Source organism: Myodes glareolus, chromosome 2, assembly GCF_982192425.1.
Source record: "Myodes glareolus chromosome 2, mMyoGla1.1, whole genome shotgun sequence".
Lineage (NCBI taxonomy): Eukaryota > Metazoa > Chordata > Mammalia > Rodentia > Cricetidae > Myodes > Myodes glareolus.
In genome coordinates, this window is record NC_142027.1 from 10,281,175 (window position 1) to 10,301,588 (window position 20,414).

General features: G+C 44.9%; 1 long non-coding RNA gene across 1 annotated transcript; it reads right to left on the minus strand.

The window, feature by feature from the left end:
- Window positions 1–225: 225 nt before the first annotated feature.
- LOC148122904 (uncharacterized) lies at window positions 226–1,060 on the minus strand. The gene is made up of 2 exons (XR_015734981.1): window positions 960–1,060; window positions 226–423 (listed from the first exon to the last, which is right to left on the minus strand). It is a non-coding gene; the product is annotated as an uncharacterized LOC148122904 (long non-coding RNA).
- Window positions 1,061–20,414: the final 19,354 nt, after the last annotated feature.

Here is a 20,414-nt window from a genome sequence, read left to right on the forward strand (position 1 = left end):
TGACCCGTGAAGATGGTTCGCGACTCTCTTGACCCGGAAAACCCTACAAAATCATGCAAATCGAGAGGATCTAACCTTAGGGTTCACTTTAAGAACACCTGTGAAACAGCCCAGGCCATCAAGGGTATGCATATCCGAAAAGCCACCAAGTATCTGAAAGATGTCACTTTGAAGAAGCAGTGTGTGTCATTCCGACAGTACAATGGTGGAGTCGGTAGGTGCGCCCAGGCCAAACAGTGGGGCTGGACACAGGGTCGTTGGCCAAAAAAGAGTGCGGAATTTTTGTTGCACATGCTAAAAAATGCAGAGAGCAATGCTGAACTGAAGGGTTTAGATGTAGACTCTTTGGTCATTGAGCATATCCAGGTGAACAAAGCCCCTAAGATGCGCCGAAGAATTTACAGAGCTCATGGCCGGATTAACCTGTAGGTACACAGGTTCCCCATTTTTCCGAGGCGCTATGCAGGGCTGTTCTGCTTCCTGGTTCCACTGCATCAGCTTGAGGGTGTAGCATAGAACTGCCCTCTCTTGTTATGTTAATTTCACCTACGGCCCAAGGGTGTAGCTTAGAGAGAACTCTCCCTGTACTGTTATGGTAATTCCACCTGCAAGCAAGGTTCTCGCTGCAGGCAAGGTTCCCTGGTCAGAGAAGGAAAGGTTCCTCTTTTCTCTGTTCAGCTGCTCTCTGACCTTGGGTGTGGCCCACTGACTTTTCTCTTTCCTTGATCCTGTTGGGGGGCTGGTGCCTTTCTGCCCCACAGTATATATACCCGACTTATACTTAATAAAGCTGCCATTTGCCACTTGCTCCTTGGCAGATGAGCCCGGTCTCTTTGTGTGTGTGTCATGTGTTCAAACCCCTAGGACATGCGTCCGTTCTCGTGGGCTCGAGTCAGGAAAAGCGCGCTCCTGTTTCGAGGTTCGGGTGTCCACAGAAAAGTGCGGAAGCTTACATTAACCCATACATGAGCTCTCCCTGCCACATTGAGATGATCCTCACTGAAAAGGAACAGATTGTTCCAAAGCCAGAAGAGGAGGTTGCACAGAAGAAAAAGATATCACAAAAGAAACTGAAGAAACAAAAACTTCTGGCACGGGAATAAATTCAACATGAAATAAATGCAGATAAAAGTAAAAAAAAAAAAAGAAATAATACAGTCTTTACAGACTAATAATTAAAAGCTAGTTGAAAAATACAATACTATTGAAAAGGATAATATTAGTTTGACAGACAAAATCCAATCAATGTCAAAGGGTGTTGAGAAATTATCTGAAAGAATTTGTGTTGTTGAATTTAACATATGGAACCTGTTGAAAAGTTATGATAGGTTAACAAATAAAGTATCTCTTCAGGAAGGCAATATGCACACCAACAAAATTATGTCCAAGGATGAGACATTATCTTTACAAATTTCATACCTTGTAATCATCAATGAGGGTATTAGAACAGAACACTGGACAGAAGATTCAGACTTTACAAAAGACAGTGGTAAAGAAATTTGAAAGATTGAGGAAATTATTGAAACTGTGAGCAGGGAAAAAAAGGTACAAGGATAGAATTTAGCCTCATCAGTATGTACCAGAGTCTGGGATGACTTACCTAGCGTTTTAGCTGCATTTCTGGTAGTATCCTCTGAGAAGCCATCTGGCACAAAATACACTAAGATAGTCAAAGACTATACATGGCAACGTGTAGGTATGAGCAATCAAAAAGAAATCAAGCAAGCAATAGTATCTTATGGCCCGCATTCACCATTTGTTAAGGAAATGGTGAAATGTGAGCTTTAAGCAATAAGGCTACCCAACAAAATTGATTTGAATTAATCTCAGCAGGACCCCATAGGACCCCAGCTTCTATGGAAATGCTATCAGTGAGAAAAGGCAATAATTTTAGAACAAGAGAAAAAAGCAAAAGGATTTGAGGCTTCCCATGATCAACTTCTTGGTGAGGGCCATTACTCTGATCCTCAGGACCAGGCTTTCTACTACAAACACACCTTATGCCTATGTAGCACAGCAGCTTTAATGCTTGAGATAGGGTTCAGGAGCCAGGAAAGAGAAACAAATCATATATCAGGGTTAAACAGGGCCAGAAAGAACCCTTGAGTGACTTTTTACAAAGGTAAACTAAGGATGTACAAGTAGAAGTAAGAGACCCAGAAGCTAGAATGTACCTATTGAATCTCTGACTTTTGAAAATGCCAACTTAGAATGCAAAAAGATACTTGGGCCTTTGAAGGTCAGATCAGCACAATAGATGAATGGATCCTGCACACAATGAACATTGAGACATTTGACTATAGTACTGAGACTTAGGTAGGAGAAGTAATTTCCAATGATATGAAGAGACATCAAAATGCCAAATGTTTTAATTATGGTAGAATAGGACATCTGAGAAGGAATTGTAGAAAAGGAATTCCTAGGAATACTGTCTCCTCTGGGAATGGCAAGATTAGGTGGTCTCAGCCTTCTGGAACATGTAGAAGGTCTGGCAAAGGTCAACATTGAACCAAAAAATATAGATTGATAAAAGACAGACAAGGCAACCCAATCCAACTGGGAAACTCCTTGGGGGAGGCCTCTCACAGGTCCCCATGTCAAACATGGTCCAGTCATTCCCAGTCACTATGGAGAACATGTCTCACCAGAAAAAAAAATTTTTTTAAATTGTCTGCTGTATAAAACAATACTGTTCTGGATGGTGGAATAGGCATAGAGGATGAATCAAAAACTCCAGTATGAAATAGGAAACATATATTTTGGCAGACTTCTATAAATGATTAAAGATCAAAGCTAAGAATGCGTAAAAATAACATTGTAATTGAAGGATTACTAGATACAGGTGTAGATGTGAGTGTCATTACTCTAGAATCTTGGCATCTGAATTGGCCTCTTCAAGAAGCAGGTGATCACTTCCTAGGAATTGAATCCCTATCTCAAGTGAAACAAAGCACATGATGAGTTGAATGCATGGGGCCAGAAGACAAAAAGGAAGGCCGAGGTCATATGTATCTAATACTGTAGTGAATTTATGGGGTCATGACCTGTCACAGCAATAGAATACCCAGATTAACATTCCTGCAGTCCCAAAGACTCATGTTCCTGGGAAGGATATTATAAGGTACTATAAACAAAGGTCACCAGCTATTCAGGTTGTACAAGAACACAAAACAACTAGCAAACCTTCAGAGGTCCTAACAGCAATACTTTTAAAATGGTTAACTAAGAAATAAATATGGGTTAAATAATGGTCTTTAACATAAGAAAAACTGCAGGCTTTAGAACAGCTGGTACAGGAGCAACTAGATGCTCACCAATATTGAAGAATCAACCAGCCCTTGGAATTCTCCTGTGTTTGATGTTAAAAATAAATCTGGTAAATGGAGAATGGTGACAGATCTAAAAGCTGTCAACAAGGTAATTCAATCTATGGGCCCTCTACAATCTGGAATTCCTCTGCCTTCTCTATTACCAAAATGATAGCCTCTCAGTTATTGATTTAAAATACTGTTTCTTCACTATACCTTTACAAGAAAAGGACAGAAAAAAAATTGCCTTCACAGTGCCTATTTATAATAATTCTTAGCCTACTAGGAGATACCAGTGGATCATACTCCCACATGGACTGCTCAATGGCCTCACCCTGTACCAAGACTTGTAAGTTAGTCATTGGAAATAATATATAAGCAATTTCCTAAGGCTATAATTTACCATTATATGTATGACATTTTGTTTTCTGATTCAAATGCAAATACTTTAGAATGTTTGAAGAAGAAGAAAAAAGATTTGCCTAAATGGGCATTAGAAATTGCAACTAAAAAATACAGAGAGGAGATTCAGTCAGTTTCTTAGGTTATAAAATAGTTTGCAGAAAATTAGAACACAAATTAGGAGAGACCAATCGCAGACTCTTAATTACTTTCAAATATTGTTAGGAGACATTTCCAGTCTATGACTGGCTGTTGGGAGATAACACTTGATCTAATAATTCATTTAAACAAAACTTTAGATGGTGACAAAGACTTAAATAGTCCTAGGAAATTAACAGCTGAAGCTGAGAAAGAATTAATGGTTGTTGAAGAGAAATTACAGGAGGCTCATGTTGATAGGGTAGATCCAAATCTTAATTGCATTCTAGTCATATTGCCTTCCAGAATTACTCTAGGCCTTAGCCAAACTTGACTGCTCCAGTGTTGCAAATGAGACTTTGGGTGATTGCCCAGATAGCCCTTTGTCTCTGTAATCTACTGCACATTTTGGAAACTCCTTGATTGAGCTTCCTGCCTACTCATGTAATATTATCTCCTTGTCAGGCTTTCAATGGGGTTGAAATTTAGATAGTCAGTTACTTTCCTCCTATGATTTAGTCAAGTCATTCCTAATACAAGATTTAGACTTCTTAGAATAGAATGATTATTGAAACATTTAGCATATGTTCCTTGCTTAATATTTTTTATGCTGGTTATAATTCTAATTTTTATACTTGATATCTTTTCTTATTGTATATGGTTTTGTATTGGGTTTGTAACTCTCTTATTTAAGCAAAAGGGGGAGATGATGGGGAACCTCTTCCAGCCAATGGCTTTTGAGAGGCTGGACCAGATTGAGGCATGGCTTTGAGGTACCAAAGGCCTTGGTCCTGTCTTCTCACCCCTCTTTTCCTGCTCTCTACACCTTGACATAAAACCCCCGTTTCTGTTCTGTGAGTTCTCCCTTTTAATAAAGAAAAACCTTAGAATACCCTATTTGGAGCTAGTGTGGGATTATTGGACCTGTGCTCTCCCCTTTTGATACGTTCAACATCACACCCCAAAGCCCCACTTCTCTTTGCAACCTACAGTGGCAGGATTTGATCCTATGAATTTGGGGGTGATGATTTAGACCACAGTCTCAATTAAACACTCACCATGTACAGAGTGCATGTTCTCTTGTACATGCAGATCTATATGGGTCATGTGATGGTGGCATCTTACACCATGAAAAGTAGGCAATGAGATTTAGCGGCTCTTCATCTCCTCTCTCTTTGGACACCATGGATTTCAGAGCATCTGAGAAGACACCGAAGTCTGGGTGACCAGGAAAAGTGATTGAGGACAGAGCTGAGAGAATCAGGAGCACACGTGACGCTAAGGGAACTACTGAGCTCTGTTCTGGTTATTTGAGTCCATCCATTTAGGTTGTTTAAAATTTTGACTGTCGCCCCTGGGAAGTTCTTTGTCTTCCCCCAAGAGCTGTTTCAGAGAGAAACCTTGGCTGCCCCAGAAAAGAAGGATTGTTTCAGAAGACACTTGATAGGGCCTTCCATGCCTCGTCTTCAGTGGAGAGTCACTTCCCTCAGCCTCTCAAGGCTTCAAAAGCTCCAAAGAGTCCACTTAGGACAATAAAGAAATCTCTAGAACTTGTCTCTGGTTTTTCTGAACCTCAGGACTTGGGGTGGTGTTTGGTTCTGAAAGGGTTCCTTCATGAGTGAGAACTATTCTGAAACCTCCCAACCAGAAACACAGCTCTATTATGCAGTCCTATATGGGAAATTCACACCACTCCTTCCCTGCCCACTCAGGGTGCTATTTTGTAAATGGGTCATTTGGGAGGGTGCCAACACAGGCTCACAAGAGGGGAACTCAGATTGCCCCTGTGCATATGGGGGCATCAAACAACAGGTTCCAGTAGGATGCACTTCCCACTGTCATGTTTAGCAATCCTGCTGGGAAGGCTCATTAAGAGGGGACGTTATCTACAGTTTTGACAAAAAATATGATTATAGTTCTCTTGAAAATTTTAGTTTTGATTTGATAATTCAGGCACACATTTTAAAACTAAAAATGGTAAGAAAACTTTCACATGTAGAAATCTGATCTCTTCCCTCTTTCTTTCTTCTCTCTCTTTTCCCCTTCCTTCTTCCCTCCTTCTCTCCATCCCTCCATCCATCCCTCTTTTTCTTCCTTATATAAGTACAAGCAACACACTTTTTGAAGGATCCCACAGCACAGTGAGGAATGGCTCCCTATCTTACAAGCTCAAATGAAGAAATACTTCTCTTATCTCCATCCTCTAAGGGGGCAGAGACATGTGACAGGTTCAGCCATCACCTCCCTCTGCAGGCTTCAGGTGGAAAGGTGGTGAGACTCAGGTGGGAACAGGGGAAGTACCTTTTCTTGCACAATAGTATCTGCTCTGATCCCAAGCATCATGTTGAGGTGGTTCAAGCTGAAACATCTTGGGTCCAGCATCAGGCAGGTGGCAGGGACACCAAGGAAAGTGCATGCACTGCATGAAATACATCTCACTTTTAGTTTCTCCATAGTGCGATTGGTGTACATAGAAGTCCAGAGTACACATGTTCACTACTCTGTGGAAGTCATTCTGAATATGTGTTTCTTCTATTGGCATTTTTAGCATAAGAGACCACACCCAAGTGGGCTGGTATCTTAAAGGCTATTGACTGAAGGAGTTCCCATGGCAAAGAATAGCCCCTTGTAGTTTCAGTCTGTGCTGTGATAAACCAGTCTTCCCTAAAGCAACAGAGGAGAAGGAGGACTCACCTCATTTTACACTTCCAGCCCATCATTGAGACGAGTCAGGGCAGGAATTCAAGGAAGGAACTTTGAGGCAGTAAACAGATGGTCACTGCTTGTAGACTCCTGTTTAGTCAGCTTTTGTATACAAACCATGTCCACCTGCTCAAGAATGGTACTCCCTGCCAGGCAATCATGGTGCACACCTTTAATCCCAGCACTCAGGAGGAAGAGGTGGGTGGATCTCTCTGTGAGTTTGAGGCCAGCCTGATCTATGGAGAGTGAGTTCCAGGACAGCCAGGGCTACACAGAGATTTTGTCTTGAAAAACAAACAAACAAAAACTCCTCACAATGCACTGGTCCCTCTTACAATAATTATCAATATAGTCAACTCTTCACAGACATTCCCATAAGCCAGTCTTACCTAGACAGTTCCTCAACTGAAGCTTCTCTCAGGTGACTGCAGGCCAAGCCAAGCTGATAAGGAAAGCTAACTGCAGTTCCTTCAATAAAGACCAGCCATGCTGACACCCTGATCTCAGTGCCCAGCTTCTAGAACCGCGAGCTATAAATGTCTGTTCTTTAAGCAACAACCCTGTTTATTGTCTTTTGTCATAGCAGCTCAAGGTGATTGACACAGCCCAAAGTGAAAAGAACAATACTGAAGTGGGTCAGGTAAAGCGTTGAAATGCTACTTAGTATTTCTAAGTTTTGTAGTTTGTGTGTGTGTGGAGGGTATTTGTCAGCTTGTAAAGGACTCAAATTATTGTGATTTTTCAGTCTGACTCAAAATTTGACTAAGCTTCTGTTCACGATTTTTCTTTATTTTTCTATAAAAGGGCCCCTTTGACCTGGACCCATCTCTAAGTGTGAGTACTCAAGAGTAGCCTGTAGCATCCTGAAGCCACATCTACTGCACACTGATACTGGCACAAAACCATCAAACCTAGCTGGTTGGTGCCCTCAATGGCCCAGTGCTGTGGGCCAATCGTCTGTATTCTGTCACTTGTATTTTAAATAAACATTGATTGGCCAGTAGCCAGGCAGGAAGTATAGTGGGGCAACCAGGCAGGAAGTAGAGGTGGGGCAAGGAGAACAAGAGAATTCTGGGAAGAGGAAAGAGTCTGCAGTAGTCACCCAGACAGAGAGCAAGCAAGATGTGACTGCCTCTCTGAAAAAAGTACCAAGCCACGTTGCTAACACAGACAAGTATTATGGGCTAATATAAAAGTTAATAAAAAGTTTGAACTAATAGGCCAATCAGTTTGTAATTAATGTAGACCTCTGTGCATTTCTTTGGGACTTAACAACTGCAGGAACCGGGCAGGACAGAAAACATCAGTCAACAGCCAAAGACATGTCTTTGAATATCATTTGAATTAATCTTCTTAAACTTTTCCTAATTTGTTACTGCTGCTTATTAGCAAGAATTTGATGAAGGCCTTAAAAATTATTTCAGTTGTGAACTTGAGGAAGTGGAGGAAGTAGAGGGCTAAAATATTCTGACATCCAATCTCAAAGAACTAAGACCAACATCTACAAGGGTAGGACTTAGGCATCATTGTATCTAACAATGATCTAATCCCTAGAGATTTCTAATATTCCAATGGGGTTAAAAGTCACTGGAGATTCTGATTCACAGGTGACCAGATATAGTTTGGATCTTCAGTGTTCCCAAAGGCCCGTATGCTTGGTACTCCAGTCAGTAGTGTTATTTGGAGGTAGCAAAATCATAGAGATGAGAGTTACTGGTGTAGATGGAAGTTTTGGTTCCACCTGGTCCCACAGCAGTTCAGTCCCAAAGAAACACACAGAGGCTTGTATGAATTATAAACAGTTTGGCCTATTAGCTCAGGCTTATAATTAACTAGCTCTTACAACTTAAATTAACCTGTAATTCTTGTCCATTTTGCCACATGGCTTGATTGGTACCTTTTCTCAGTGCAGCATTTTCATCTTGCTTCCTCTGCATCTGGGTGGTGACTGCAAACTGAGCCTTTCCTTTTCCCAGAATTCTCCTAGTCTGGTCACCCTGCCTATACTTCCTGCCTGGCTACTGTCCAATCAGCATTTTATTAAACCAATACAAGTGACAAATCTTTACAAGGCATTATCCCATAGCAACTGGGAGAGTGAGGGGTTTACTGAGGTATTCTTAGAAGGGATCCTTCTAAGATGCTGGGATCCTAACCCTTTCCCCTCTGTCTTTAACTTCCCAGATGCTGTAAAATGAGATGGGTCATGTTTCTCCACAATGTTCTTCCACAGCCCCAAATCAGCAGGCCATGGTGATACTTCCAAAACCTTCAGCCAGAATAAGGCTTTTCTCTCTGAAGCTGACTATCTCAGAGAGTTTTGTCACAGTAATGAGAAGCTAATACATAATCTAAGTAGATATTAATTTTATGACTCTGTTACCAGTCTTTATGCAGAAGCAGACTGACACAAAGATTTGAAGAAATAGTATTTATTTAGAAAGACAAGAATTAAAATTTGGAAGCAGGGGGGCCCTAAGTAGTACCCCATAAAGCAAAAAAGTTTAGGGGTTTTATTTGTTTTTGTTGTTTTTAAATTCTCTATTATAATTGTGTTCAGAGGAATTTCATTGTCTGAGCAGAAATCTTAAACCACTCTTAGTCAGGTAACCAGGATACTCCCACCTGAGAACTGTCGAAGGCCAAGGAGAGAGATGCTAACTACTTCCCCGCATCTATAGGGACGTGCTATGGTTGACCCTGTGGCGGCCATGAATGCAATTCTCCCTCACTTTCGTGGCTCTAATTCAGAAAGTTTTAGCCTCAGATTTTCTTCCACAGTGTAACCCTGCCACCAAAAGCATCTTTCAAACTGTGAAGACCTACCAGTCTGAGGACTGTAAACCAGGACAGGGATGGCCATGTTTTCCTCTAAGGAAGAGCCAATGGGAACCGTGGGCAGGAAGTGTCTAACACCACCAAGATAATTGGTCTTGGTTTCATCATTTCAAGAGATGTTGAAAGGTTTGAAGGAAGAGTCATCTGAATTTCAGAAGCTTCCAGCCAAGTTGAGTTTATGAAGAACCTAGCAAAATCCCCACTTGACAGTGATCCTAAGAGGCCTACAGGTCAGGCATCTCCACTCTCACAGAGGAGGAACACAGATGGACTGACAACGCTGTGACATTATTCAGAACACAAAGAAGTGAGGGAAAGAGATTCCACTCACATTGACAACAAAAATATAAAATACTAAGGTGTAAAGGGAGAAAAAGGGTGTATGGGATCTTCAACTAGAACCTGTGAACACTACTGAAGGAGTGTCTTAAAGCTCACTTTACAAAACAGGGAGGATGGAGCTAAGAGAGTTTAAGACCACAGGTATATCTACTCACCCTGAGCTAACCATGCCTGTCTGGTCCATTTCCAGTCTTTAGTCCAATAAAGTTACTTTTGGAACGTGGAGGCAATTTTAAAGCCAAGTCTACAGAATGTGCACGACTGGTCAGTTTTGTTTGTTGTTTGTTCAGAGGGAAGAGAGACATCTGTGTTTTCCCGTGTATTAAAATACATTTTCAAGGGCTCGGACTATGAGTAAAGGCCAGCTCAGAATGATGGCACATAGTGGGATGCACAGCTGTGTCTCCGCATCCGAGGCACACATGGTGGTGCTGATGTAGGCGAAGCATTAGCTCCAGCTATGGTTTTAAGATAACTTTTTAAGCATTTACAAAAATGTTTGACAAAAAGAAATTTGGGTTCCTTCCCATCACAGCCATGGCAATAATGGGCATATGGTTTAGATATATTCAAAAACATAAAAGCATTGGAAGGAAAGAGAGACAAATTTTATATAAACTTGTAGACGGAAAAATTTGATAAGTATAACCCCAAAGGAAAAGAATCAATAAAATGGCATATGGGAATATAAGATGATAAAAATGTTTTACTCATAAATTTAAAAAATGCGAATGAACGCATGGAAGGTCAATTGCATCTGGGAAACAGCTGTGATGTGCCTTCTAAACACAAGCATTCTCCACGAAATAAGAAGAAATTGGAAAAGCAGTTAGAAGACAAATAGCTCAGTGTAGAACAAACGGGATCGAGTTAGAACCAGGCATTCTTCTAACAGGTACAAATAGCCAACTAATGCATGAGGAAAGTGCCGGGTTCTTCAGTTCCCAGAAAGCACAGGAAACAAAAAGAAGCCAGGTTTTCACTTAGCTCGTGGGCAAAGCAGGAAACCAGTGTAAACTGATGGGTCATTTCTGCTAAAGTCTGGCAACCCATCTTTACAACACTGTAAAGATGCATACCCCTGAACTCAGCTTACCCCTGCTGTGGAAGTTCTCCTAAGAAATAGCAGTTGGTAGAATGTTTGCCCAGTACATATGAGGCCCTGGGACTGAACCTCTGAACCACATAAATAGGGTGTTGTAGTGTATGCCTGTAATTTCAGCACTCAAGAGGTAGATGCAGGAGAATCAGAAATTGTCCTTGGCTACATGGGGAATTTGTGGCCATTCTTGACCACATGAGACAGAGAGGGTGATAGAGATCCGCAGTGCCACATGGAGAAGGGACCAATTCTGGATGCTGCCTGAGGAAATGTTGGAGGCCTGAAATGTATTCCTTTGGGAATGGTTGTCCCTGGGAGTTCTCAGGGTTTCTCAGGGAGTCCATTGAAGTGATCGAGAAAACAGGCTACAGGTGAGGTAGAAATCCAGAGGCATCCTCCAACCACAAAGTCAGGTGCTTCCCGTGGCCTCATCGGCACCTCCAGGAAGACTCACAGATTCTCCCCAAGCTTCCTGTGACCACGGCAGGGAAGTTGGAATACCCTGGTGGGCTGATCCCGACTCTCAGGTCTTCTCTTCTCTGCCCCTTCTCTCTTCTGTGCCTGCTTGGGCTCCTCACTCTCCAGCAAGGCGTGTGTCTTCACGTGGGCAGGCTGAGTCCATGGTTCCTGGAGCAAGCTGCGCGTGATGGGATGGAGGTGACCTAGAGTTCCGACTCGCGCATGTAAACGGCTGAGACACGCAGGGCAAGGCCCTGTGGCGCCAGCACCTGAGCTGCTTGTTGTCTCCGTCCTCTCTACAGCAGGGAGAGAGCACCTGTTGGCAGAGCTGTCAGAGAACTGAATGAACTCAATCACATCAAAGACCCGAAAGGCAGGAGGCTCTCAGCAAATGCCAGTCACCACTGAAAACACAGTCTTCTGGAAAATTCAAAGGTTCAAAGGACAGTTTTGCTGGTGTTAGCCAGTGGGGCTCTCTGTGAGCCAAAAGCGTGACAACCTCCATCCCCTCACAGAATGAACTAAGCACCCAAAAGGAAGACACAATGTCATTAATTTTCCTGAAAATATTTTGACAGACATTATATACTATAATAGACTGCTATCTCTTGCTTTATATAAAAAAATAGCATTGTATTCTGGCACAAGATAGTGCTCTTCTATTCTTGCTTGAAAAAAAAATCATTCCAATGGTTTGCCTCCCATAGTGAGAAAAAGGGTGTGTCATTATTGAAGGGCCTTGTGAATGATTTATTACTCAGTTTAAAACAAATTTAGTGCAACAAGATGGCTGTAAAGCTAATATTACCTCGCTTCTTTCCTCTTTGGCCTTTCAGCTACTCTGGGAACATTTTGTCTTGGCTTAACTCTGTTGGGCTATAGAAACCTCAAGTTTGAAATCACAAAGTCCCTTGGTGGCTGGCCAGCGTGTTGTCAAGGGGCAGTTATCCGCGTCAGAGAATGTGGAAGGAAGGAAGGTGCCCTATGCAGGAGGTGAGGGTCCTGCGACGCTCTGTGCTTGAAGTGCACACACACACACAAACACATGCACACACACCCATACACACACACACACACCCATACACACACACACACAAACACATGCACACACACCCATACACACACACACACACACACAGTGAGAGAGAGAGAGAGAGAGAGAGAGAGAGAGAGAGAGAGAGAGAGAGAGAGAGAAATCAAAGCAGAAGCTCATGGCTGGAGTCAGAAGTTAGAGCAGAGACAAGAGAAGGCGCTTCCTCTCACCTCTGACCCTTGGCTCTACCGGCAATGCCCCTCTCCTTACAGCCAACTCGGAAGTGCACTGAGAAGACCAGTCACCCACCGGCAGAGGAAGGGGCAGAAACCAGTCTCCCATAGCTTTCTACACCACATCCCTCACCAGAACCAACTCCCCTTACCTCCACTTTGAGGAGGAGAGGTTGGGAAGGAGGTGGGGACCCACCCAGGTGCCAGAGTCTGGATGGGGCCCCTGTAGGCAGCCCCTGACTGTCCACCCCTCCCAGCGCTGGCTCCATGCAGTTCAGGCACTGTTGATACAGTGTCCTCAAGAATCCCTCTGGCGGGTGCTGCTCTCATGGTGACGTGAACTTGCTGCTTACACTACAGACCTAGTTAATGGGAACCTTGTGCCCCTTCTGCCTTAGCTCTGCTTCTGCTCACTTTGCTGCTCTGGGCATCTGCTAGGGCCTGCTTATTGTTCATATGTACCATTTTCTTAATCGCTCACAATGCCCTTGTGTTAGATTTCTGTTACTTTAACAAATACATGAGATAACTGATAAAGAAAGGGAGTTGTGGTTTTTTGCTCAGTTTGGGGGAGTTCCTGCACACAATTGGCCGATCCTGTTGCTTCGAGTCTGTGATGGGGCAGCATATCATAGCAGGGGCACCTAGTGGAGGAAGCCATCCATCTTCCCCTGTGGGGGGAGGGGAATGAAGAAAAAGACAGAGATGTTGAGGTTACACAGTTTGTTTCAAGATATTGTTCCAAGGGCCCAAGGACTTCCCATAGCACAATCTTGAAGACTAAACCTTTAACCCGTAGATCTGGGGTGGGAGGTAACCTATGCAAAACAGATGGTTGCTAGTACCCTGGAGAACACACTCCCATCCTCAGGAGCCCAGTCCCACGAGCAGGGTGAAGGAACAACTTATGATGTCTAAGAAAGACAACTTAAGATGTCTGCTGGAAGCCGGAAATACAGACCTTCAAGTGTGACCCTTGCTACTGAGAGTTTCCCAAAGCTCCCTCAGGGTGGTGGAAGCAGGAAGCCACATGGAAAGAGAAGCAGACCTGGAGCTCAAACAGGATCTCAGGCTCCTCTGAACTACGAAGACTGCTGGTGTTTCCAGCAGCCTCAGCAGCCTCTTGGGAGTTCTCATAGCTCTGTCCCCAAAGTTATTGATGGCCTCTAACCACAGGACACTGCACTGGATTGTAAGATCCTACCTGGCCTTCTGACACTAGCACAGTGCTCAGGTCCCTGATTCTGTCCAAAGTACCTTGTACACGCCTTGTGTGGGAACACATCTTCCCACCCAACTCTCACATTCGGAGCCTCCCAGACCAGTGGAAGAAACACTCAGTTTTAGAAGTAGCTAGGGCCATCAAAGGGAGTGTGGCAGAATTGGAGGTCTGTTTGTCACTGGTGGAAGGAATGAAGATACTCTGAAGAGATACCTGAGTCTCCAACCTGTGAGATCAATGACCCTTAGAGAAGTGGGAATGTCCCCAAGAATCTCATTCAGGGAGAAGGAAAGAACACCAGCTGTGGCAGGGGAGGGGAGCCTGTCTCCTACAAAAAAGCTTCAAATCGTTCTAACCACCCATCTGACCACCTTACAGAGTGAGACCGAAGCTCAGACAATGGTGGGTCAGTGGTCGGCAGGACCACATCCTGAGTGGGGCTGCTTAGATGTGAATGTTCTTGGCCCTGTATTTAAGCTTTAATATCCCCTCAGGAATGTCCCCCCCAAAAGACTTGAGGGGTTTGTTGGATCTCTTTGTTCCTCTTTCTGATGTGGCTGTTGAATATATTCTCCTTTCTATTTTCCACTTTTAATTTGGCTCTTTTAACTGACTGTGAGGACAGGAGGTTGAGTAGCAAGTTACGTCTCCCAAGTCTGATAAGGTCTTCAGTCTCTGGTTAATTGTGCAGATTTTTCCAGAACCTTCCTTTGTAATGATCACAGGTGAATTGAAAGAAAGAGGATAGAGGACACTACATGTGTCAGATTTCCATTGCTGTAACAAAGTGCCCAAGATAAACAACTTAAAAAGAAATAAGGTTTATTTTGGCTCACAGTTTCGGATGTTACAGTCTGTACCTGGTTTGTCCCATTGCTTCTGGGCCTATAGTAAAACTGTATGACATGGTGGAGTGTAGCAGGATTTGCAAGCCTCTGGGAATCTGTGAAACAAAAGAAAAACAGATCCAGGGCATCTTCCTCCCCTGATGGCCCATGCTCAGGCCCCCTGGCTTTGGTTCATGCTACCCAGTGAGGCCATTGGAACTCCAGGAAGAGCACACTCTATAAAAGCCTGTCTCTACAGTTTCTTTCTCTCCTCCTAGCTTCTGATTCCTCAACGGCTTTCTGATGTTGCTTTTCTTAGTCCCAGCAGGGCTCTGGCCTTCTACCATCTCGTGGCAGAGGAGTACCCGGATGCAGTCCACGGGAGGAAAAGTGTCCGTGCTATGGGAATATGTGCAATGAGATGACCTGCCCACAGAACCGCCTGCACTTTACGGGGTTCTTGACACTTGTCACACCTCACAGACAGTGGAGAAGGTCCTTTGGGCAGAGCGACCCTCTGAGTGCTGCCAGTCTCTGCTCCCATCTGCTGGAAGGTCAGTGGGCCTTCTCCACGCCTGGGATAGACAGCAGCCTGGTGTGGAGTAGGAATGCCATCTGCAAGTTTGTACAGATCTGTTCCTTCTAACTGCGATGCTGGGAACCAATGGCAGGCCCTCTCTGGGACTCAGCTTCCACGTCTGTGTAATGGGAATAATAATAGCATTGTCTCCATCAGGTGGTCGCGATGATGAACTGTGCCAGCACACGTGAACTGTTTGTAACAGCAGCTCACGCGTGGCAAACGTCCAGAAAACACTGGTTATGACTAACCATGCTGTATTTTCTCTCCGTGACTCAAAGAGAGGGAATAACTAACTAGCTTGGAGATGCTCTCCAAAAGACGTGGGCTCCGAGGATAAGCTGGTCAAAGAAGGGGAAAGAAGTCAAAGGTCTCCTCTTGCTGGTGACATTAAACTTGTGGTGGGTAACCACCAACACAGATCCTGGAGACATCACCATCAACAGAAAATAGATCAGCTTCTCCAAGGCTCTTTCCAGAAGCTTGCGAGGTATTTGATGATCTCCCAGGAGGGTTAAAAACAGGTATGGGTGGATTCATTTCTGCCCAGTCCCTTATGGACTAACTGCTATGGGTTAAACTGTGTTCCTTCTCAATAAAATATTCTAACCCCTGGCACCTCATGGCTTGACCTTACTTGACGATAGGACTAATATAGATATATGTAGTTAGTCACACTAGAGTTGCATGAGTCTAATCTAAAAGTACCAGTCTTCTCTCAAAGGGAGACATCTTCAAATGCAGATAAGAAATGTGGCAATGAGGTGCCATGTGAAAGAAGGCAGATATCGGGAGGCTGTTTCTTCAAGTCACACGCCATTACCAGAAGTCACAGGCAAGATTAGGAGCAGGTTCTCCTCTCAGCCCTGAAGGCACCCTACTGAGCTGAGGCCTTGTGCCTCCATAGTTTTGGCTCCCATGGGTGCTGTGCTGCAGCAGTCCTGGCAGACTGAAATGGCATTCACAGCTCCTTTGCTAGGGTGACAGCCGCTTGTCTTTCTCTGTGGGTGGACAGCCCACTCTGCTGCCTTTCTGGTGGAATGAAGATGGGAATTTGGTGGCCAGAGGCTTGCTTGTTGGAGCAGAGCTGGTTTAGAGTGTTCAGATGGGGAGCCACCACCTACTCTATGTCTCCTTGCTCCAGACAGCACCCCTGGTCTCTGGAAGCTCAGCCCCTGCTGAGGTCTTGATTATTGTCTATCGTTTTCAGTGACTGAGTTCTCAGTACCCTCTGCTCAGACACCAGTGTCCCCAGAACCCAGTGAGTAGAAGCAGAGGAAGAGGCATGAGCCCGCAGAAGGATGGGAAGGCCAGTGTTCCAGAGCCTCTTGTGGACTTCAAGAACAAATCCACTCTTACCTAGACAATGACTGACCTCAGAATGCTAAGGCTCTGTCCTTGCCCTGAGCACTAGCCAGGAGCACACAGGTTGCCTATGCCTTTAAAATCTAGAACCTTTGGATATAAGAGTCCTTGTTGAACTGAAGTTGGTCCGCAAGACACTAAAAGGATGAAAGATCAAACTAAGGAGTGGCCTCCACCATCACAAATGCTGTCAGAAAAGTCATGATTGTGACTCCCATCTCTTGCTCTGTAGTAGACTCCATGGTCGGCACTTTATGCCGAGGAGGCTCCTTCTTTATCTGATTTACCCTGCAAGTCAAATACAACTTTGGCTGTCCTGTTGTATTTCCGCAGGAGAGACAAGAGAACCAGGGAGACAAAGGATCTTGCTTGAGTTACTTGTCTTTTGCTGTGCAGAGAAATATCTGAGAGAGCAGCTGTGCAGGGAACATCTGGGAGAGCAGCTGTGCAGGGAACACTGAGGGAGCAGCTGTGCAGGGAACATCTGGGAGAGCAGCTGTGCAGGGAACATCTGGGAGAGCAGCTGTGCAGGGAATATTTGGGAGAGCAGCTGTGCAGGGAACATCTGGGAGAGCAGTATAAAGGAGAACAGTTTCATCTTGATCATAGTTTCAAAGTTTTCAGTTCATCATGTCAAGGAAGGTGCCGCTGAGCAAGGCAGCTCACAGCACAGCAGCCAGAAATCACTGAGAGAGAATACTCAAGCTAATTGGACTTCTTCTTCTCCCTCTTATTCCAATGGAATCCCCAGCCTCCAGGATGGTGCTACTCGAATTCTGGACCAGTGTTCATCCCTCAATTGACCTCGCCAAGTGCATTCACAGTCCCCACAGAGGGACATCTCTTGGTGTACTCAATCCAATCAAGGTGGCAATCGTGGTGAAAGACCCCCGTCTGGCTTAGCTGCTGTAATGCCCTTTTATAAGCAAGGCTTGAATCAAGAACTAGGGGCTCATACTAAGGTCTTGGGGCTCATAATAAGGTCACAGATGATATTGTTAAATCTGTATAAACAGGATGCCTGCGGTTAGACACCAGGAGTTATGCCACCCACATGAGAAAGATCAAGGGGGAGGAACGGAAAGTCCCCAAGCTGCCAGGCACCCAGCGGAGAGCCAACACCCTGTCTCAGGCATGACCTCGTGGCCTCATTAAAATTGACCAATGAGACCCCTGTAACTAGGCATCTGCTTTTGTACACCTGCTTCTGCCTTCCCCAACCCCATATAATATGCCCCAAAACCCAGCCCGGGGCGCTCAGTCCTCCACGTGACTGCAGCACCCACAGGCCCTGTGTGAACAATAAAAATTGCCTCTTGCTCTTGCATCCAGTGGCTCGGACTTGGTTCTTGGGTGAGGGTCTCCAAGTGTTGAAGACACCCTCTGGGGGTCTTTCAGTGGTTAACCACCAGTGCTGAAGACCACAGAGATAATGGAGCAGAGTATTAGGTATGTATTTTATTAGAGTAAAAGGTATGTATGTGGTGGAAAAGGGCCAACTGAAGCAGGAAAATCAGCCGATTCCCAGCATCCTGACTCTGAACCCAGAGCCAGCAAAAAACTAAACAAAACAAGAAACAAAAACAAACAACAACAACACAACAACAAAAACCACCCTGCATATGAGATCTGAGCTAGGGAAAGAAACACTTTGTCCCTGAACCCAGAACCAAAGAAACATGCCTTAACTCTGAAACCAAAGCCAAAGAAACCACTTAGTCCCTAGAATCAGAGCCAGTGAAAGAAATATTCCCTGACCCTAAATTTAGAGCCAAAAGGCTAAAAAGAACCAGTACAAGAAATACAGTTTAGGCCTGAAATCAGCCATCTCTGCCCCAGCCAACTGACCAACTGACCAACGAAACCAACCAATCCCTGTGCAGGAAACCAGCCAATCCCTGTGCAGGAAACCAGCCAATCCCTGTGCAGGAAACCAACCAATCCCTGTGCAGGAAACCAGCCAATCCCTGTGCAGGAAACCAGCCAATCCCTGTGCAGGAAACCAGCCAATCCCTGAGCACCCTGACTCTGAACCCAGAGCCAGTGAAAGAAACACACCTTGGATCTGAGACCTGAGCCAGGGAAATTAACACTGTATCCCTCAACCTAGAACCAAAGAAATGCACCCTGATTCTGAAACTAGTGCCAAAGAAACATACTTTGTCCTTAGAACCAGAACCAGTGAAAGAAATACATTCTGGCCCTAGGATTAGAGGCAAAAGGCTAAAAAAAATAAAATTAAAATAAACAAGGTCAGTGAAAGAAACACAGTTTGGCCCTGAAATCAGAACCATCTCTGCCCCTGACCAACTAAACTAACCAATCCCTGAACAGGGGAAACCAACCAATCCCTCTTCTCCCTGGGAAAACTCCATCCCTGAGAAACTCAATGCAAGTCCCTCTTCCTGTCCATTGGGGGCTGTTTTTCACTACCGTGGCAGCGGCAGCCACTCTCCTGGACTTCTCCTTCCCAAATAAATCTCTTTCTCAAAAGAGTCTTGGGTGACGAATCTGGGACGTCCCTTAGGTGACTGAGCTGAAGAACCTTGCTGAGACACTTCCTTGGTGGGTGGGGGGCGGGTGCTGAGCAAGGCCTAGCGGAACAGAACAGAAGGAACCTTGCTGAGACGCTCCTTTAGCGGGGCTGAACAAGGCTGAGCAGAAAAACTTGTTGCTGGAGCCAGAGGAGATCGCTACATTTCTGCAGGGGCTTCCCCTTTAGCAGAGTGTTAGCAAAAGAAGTAACGTCTTGGCCCTAGAAGAAGAAACAAAGCTCTGCTAGGACCTTACGCTAGGCGAACAGAGCAGTGCTCAGCTGTAGTGGCTCTCCAGGAGAGGAGCAGGATTGCTATATCCTGTGGGGCGACCATCCCCCACTGTACCCCAATTTCAGGTAGCCTGGCTTCTGATAAGTCAGGACACCTTTCCCTTCAGAGCTGAGCTGTCCTATTGTGGCTCTAAGCACAGCCTGGCTTCCCAATAGGTCAAGATATCTTGGCAGTTCCATAGCTCCAACACTCACACTCCCCTACAATATACTCGTGTGTGTGTGTGTGTGTGTGTGTGTGTGTGTGTGTGTGCGCGTGTGCGTGGGTGCGTGCGTGCGTGCGTGTGTGTGTGTGTGTGTGTGTGTGTGTTCATGCTGTTGCACATACATGGAGGTCAGAGGATAACTTGTGGGAGCCACTTCACTCCTTCCTTATGTAGGTCCCAGGGATTGAGCTCAGCTTATCAAGCTTGGTAACACAAACTTTACTCACTGAGCCGTCTTGTTGGTGCAGAGCTAAGCCCTTTCCTGCTGACCAGCATGCTAGACAGCTCCCATCAGAATATGTTCTCCTCTCCCTGGGAAGACAGCAGGAGGCCTAGAAGAGATGCCTCTGAAGTCACAATGGGCAAAGTCAAGGGTCGAGAGGCTGCTGGCCCTGCAGAGCTAACTGGGGTGCTGATGCAATTCTCCCTTTCTCTCAAGGTGAGGTCTGGTGAAGTGACGAGGGAAGGTTACCCAAACCCTAGAGCAAATCTGTAGCATAACTAGGTCAGGAGCAGATGTCCTACCTTCTAACCCCAGTGATCCTTGCTAAATGCCATGTTCTATATTGACACGACAGGTCATGTCCTCCACACCTTAAGAGATTCCTGACGGATGACAGGGACTGGTTTCTGATCACTAAGGCTGTATTGCGGTTGCCTGTGTCTAGTCACAGCTGTTTTTCCCTAGAAGTGGAAAAAGTGTGCTGGGTATTGTGACTTCCAACCAAGGCGAGCTTGCTCCAACTGCACACCAGTCCTCTGAGGCTGACTAAATGCAGTCTGAAATCTCCCAAGTGGTGGTGTGCCATTAAGTGAACTAATCTATTGC